This window comes from Agrilus planipennis, unplaced genomic scaffold (genome assembly GCF_000699045.2).
Source record: "Agrilus planipennis isolate EAB-ADULT unplaced genomic scaffold, Apla_2.0 scaffold22, whole genome shotgun sequence".
Taxonomy (NCBI): domain Eukaryota; kingdom Metazoa; phylum Arthropoda; class Insecta; order Coleoptera; family Buprestidae; genus Agrilus; species Agrilus planipennis.
Genome location: NW_020438874.1, coordinates 1,933,103 through 1,938,111, shown reverse-complemented (window position 1 = coordinate 1,938,111; position 5,009 = coordinate 1,933,103).

The following is a 5,009-nucleotide window of genomic DNA, read 5'->3' as shown; positions in this document are numbered from 1 at the left end:
CTTCATGGGGATTCCTCGCGAACCGTACACTCTCGCTTACGCGACTGTTTATCAAACAACATGTGATTCGCGTATTAATAACGTCTCGTTCTGTTGGCTGGTAAAACACGCACATAAATGAAGAAACTTCAGAGTCCTGATGGCACTTTCTACTTATAATAGTATCGCTATTGCTAGGAGGTATCAGCTAAGAGCCTGCACAGAATAATTCCTTCCAACTTGGAACTTGCTTAATTTATTGGTCAAAGTTACTAAAAGCTTGCAGCTAACATGTTTAAGTGTTTATTTACAAGTGTTTTATTATATTCGTCAATAATTATACATTTCTAGGTGTGGATACCTATTGAAATACACAAATGACAGGAAATGCAATTATTTCACACTTCAATATTTTAGAACATACTTTCCAATTTATTCATTTTATTGTCGTAAGGAGGACCTTTTGCACAATGCCTAGGAGCAATCCTAGAATCCTTTACATATTTTTCTTTCTCCAGCACTACCCCTGAGGGCCTAAATGTGTGTTTAAAATGCTAAACTGTAATTCATACAAATTTTACACTACTAACACGTTAATAAATAAATGGAAACAGAAATATGTTTAAATTTGTTTATAATTAAATAAAAATGCTCGTATGCTAAAATTGCATGTACAGAATAAATTTTCTATAGGTTTCTGATAAGCCAAGCATTTTCTAATGTTAAACCCAAAATAACTCTTGGCTATCCATACTATATTGCACTCAATGCAGTTTTTCACCTACACTCAATTTTTCTTTCAATAATATTATGGCGTATTCATTATTAACGAGACGAAACAACAAAACTCAAGTAGTGTCTCTGTTAAAGAAAGGTTTCCGTTATAAAGAGATTCGTTATAGCGAGTTGATGCTGTGTACACCTATTATAGTAGACTTGATAACGTAGAATTATTCCAGCTGTATTTAATCTGAAAGTGGAACAAATCATTCCTCATGAAATGGCAAATAATTTAATTATAGATCTAGATAAGCTACGACTCGTCCATTTTGCAAATGCACCTACTACCCCACTAATCACAAACAGGTTAACAGCTATTTTCCACTCTCTGCAATTATGATATGTGGTTTAAAGATAACATGCCGATGATAATATAGAAGTAACTCTGTAAATGGTTTTTGAATATTGAGCGCAACTAGTGTTGCCCAAACGCAAGAACAAGACGAGACTTAGCCAGTCTTGGTCTTGGTCTTGCGCCAATACACCTGGTCTTGGTCTTGGTCTTGGTCTTGCGCTCCCAGTCTTGGTCTTGGTCTTGGTCTTGCAGCAAGAGTCTTGCAAGTCTTGCAATTACCTATTAGTCTATTACTATTTATTAAAGTTTACTTTAAATCCTAGAAAAACGTATTAGAATTGGAACATTGTGAGCTTGAATGAATATAGCCATAGTAAAGATCAAGCAGATTAATAAATAACTGAAGATTTGATAAGAAATTCGAAAAATCAACTGACCTATATGTCGTTTTCCATGGAAGTAACTGTTTCTTAATAAACATTTATGATCCTTGCTTTCTACCGCGCCGCCTCGCCACGTGCCGGCTCTATGATAAGGATGCCGCCGCAAATCAAACAATAATATAAAGCCTGTAAAAAAATTCGAAATTATTTTGCATGAGTATACCTACACCCTATGGCGGCAATCAAATAGTGTCAAATGTTATGATTTCGGCGTGGCGGCAACGATTGTTTTAGATTTCAAAAGAAGCCGCCGGCGCGTGTATCATAACCATGTACTTCCGAAAAGCGGCAAATTTCTTTGAGAAGTAAGTACAAAACCTTTGATGCCGCATTATCAAAGTGCCGATGGTTAAAACATAACTATGCATGCACTCAGTTTGATTTTAATAATTTTTTTATTCGCTATGTTTATGGTATTAGTCGTAATGCGCATAGGTCCAGTTTTTCATATTCTTTGATACAGTTTTTTGCGTCTCATAGAATTCCTAAGCGTACCTACCTATACACCGAACTGAGACGCAAGAGTCTTGCAGGCTATGTCTTGTTCTTGCTCAAGTCTTGCACGGTCAGTCTTGGTCTTGGTCTTGCTAAAAATACGCGGTCTTGTTCTTGGTCTTGGTCTTGCAAAAACGCAAGAACAAGACCAAGACTGCAAGACCAAGACTGAATTTGGGCAACACTAAGCGCAACAGATTGTAAACTCGTCGATTTGTTGCTTTCATTGTCAAAAAATGGTATACAAATTTTTAAAATCAATTTACACATTTTTATTTGAACTTTGAAAAAGGTTTCACATATTATATATCACATTAAAAAGAAAAAATGTATTGAGCAAATGATGATTTACAATTTCATGGACAGAGTCGCGAAAACTCCACGCTCTAAGCAATAGTTCAATAACAAAGTGGCGAATAAAAGAAATAGACTTTTTACTGACAAAATTATGAAACATTTTCAAAGTTTAATGGATGGAACACCACATCGTTCTTATTTTAATTTATACGTCTGTTGTGACAGTTTATTTTATTGTTCATCATTTACAGCTTTTGTCGATAATGTTTCGATTATTTAATAATTTCTTCTAATAAAACCTTAGATTTGTTATTGGTTTACCTATCCATTTCCTAGCCGAAGTGAGAGATAGAATCGTTTTTATTCTATAGAAATAACTACAATAAACAATATCTAAAAAGTTGGGATAAATGAATAGTGTCATTTGATACAGTTACTGTTTGCGGAAAACTATTTAGTTTGTTTTTGCAAATCGACAAATATAAAAAAGAAAAGACACAATCATGCAAATCAGAATCGTCCCTAGCTGTTAATCGGCTGGCTAGCCCTCACGTAATTCTGTAAATCATTGTCGGTTTTGCTGTAAGAAAGCGTATAAATGGGAGACAAAGTCCGTCGTTCAGAAAATAATAATTGTGCTTAGGTACATTGCAAAAAGTGATTACCTACTAAAAACGTTTATATTTCTTGTAACTCCATGTCAAAGTTCGTAAGCACAGGCTTTTGGTTACTACAATACGTAATTATTTCACCACACTGTGGCTTCTTTAAATGGAAGAACTTTTACAAACTAATTATATGTATCTACAAATTAATTAAGTGCAATTGTTTAAATACTGGCTTACCTAAAGAAAAGTGATGGAAAAATACAATTATTTTGTACTAATTATATGTTTAGTAATGATGAATTAAATGCATACATCAATTTGATTTCAATTCCTACATTCTGTTTGATGTTAATTCATGTTCAGATAAAGAGATTTATTTATGCAATTTATGCTAGTCTGAAGTCTAACAGAACCCAGTAAAATGAACTAAATTATGCTCTAGATAGTATATTCCTGATGCCAACCATCAAAATTCATTTTAGAATTCATGTTCAGATAAAGAGATTTATTTATGCAATTTATGCTAGTCTGAAGTCTAACAGAACCCAGTAAAATGAACTAAATTATGCTCTAGATAGTATATTCCTGATGCCAACCATCAAAATTCATTTTAATGCCTTTTTCATTCATATTTAAGCATTTTAGTTCGGAGACTTCAATAGTCGATCAAGCGAGAAACCTTTTAGTAACAATAATAATAACAGATTAGAAATTATTCTTATTATTTGATGGCTTACTTACGTCAAGTCTATTATATATATGCAATAATAAATGTGGCAAAGACTGATTAATATTTAATGTTTACATCGGTAAATCACTGTATATACTAGAGCTTGTCTTGGCTGACTAACTGACTGACCAACGCAAAGCCGAAACTATTGGGTCGATTTAAATAAAATTTTGACAACACGTTCTAACTATTACATAGGGGCAAATCAAGAACGGATTTTACGAAAATCGCAAGGGTTGAAAAAAAATGTTGAGTAAGGGATCTTTCTAAGGATATCAAAATTCTCAGAATGACGTGTTCTTCAGAGAGTTATTAGTTACTATTTATCGAGCAACTGTTTATATACATTTTGAACTAATTAATGTTCACTTTTAAAAAAATTATCGAAAACGTCATTACTTTAAATAAGAACAACCTATTAAACGTTTATTGAAAGTCTAAGACAATTTGTAGATGTCATTCGGTCTTTTTCTATTACTTGTTGCAGTAACTGGATTATGAATAAGTAATTTTGTAACAAATTGTCTATTTTTCCTATTTAAATTATACAATGCTATTTTACTTACTTTGTACAATGAATGAGTTTTTAAAATTGAATTGTGAGAAATGTGTCGTGCGAGTTTTTCTTATCAAGTCAATTATCAAAACCATTTTTGGTAATAAACGACTACAACAACCCACTTAATTTATTTGAGTATGCGATTTCTCAAGCAGAACATTTACAACATTTGTATAATAATAACACATCCAGTTTAAAGGAATTTAAATGTTTCTTAAAAAAAAAAACGTGATACCCATTTAAAAATTGAATTAAGAATATTGATAATTATATTTTAAACTAAATATTAGTAATAACCTATATTTAAAATGTATAAAACAATGGAATATATTTTGAAAAATGACGAAATAAAAATACCCTATGGTGAGATAAACGAATTGTAAGGTAAGGGAATAACTACTACAAGGAATTTAACCCAGACTTGAATTTTTCACATCTGTTCCCAAATATTCTTTGGGTAAGCATTTACGTAGTAAGTTCATCTGCGAACAGATAGTTTAATGATAAACTTAATCCAGACCTCAGAAAATATACACTATGTCCGATCAGTATTGAAAGGTAACATCTGTAGTCACTCATAATAGCGTAACAACATAGAGCCGGTACTGATCGCCCTTTGTTATTTCAAGCGTGAAGTTTTGAAATACACGTACCTACTCGTGACCTTCGGAGCTGCTGGCACGCGTAAAGAGCAATTGCACCTGGTTGTATAATCAGCACTCCGTAGGTACCGTTCCTCTTGCAAAGTTACTGCTATTACCGCAAAGTACAAACATAATTTTATTTTGATTAATTCATTAGATCAATATTTTTCCTTAGGGAA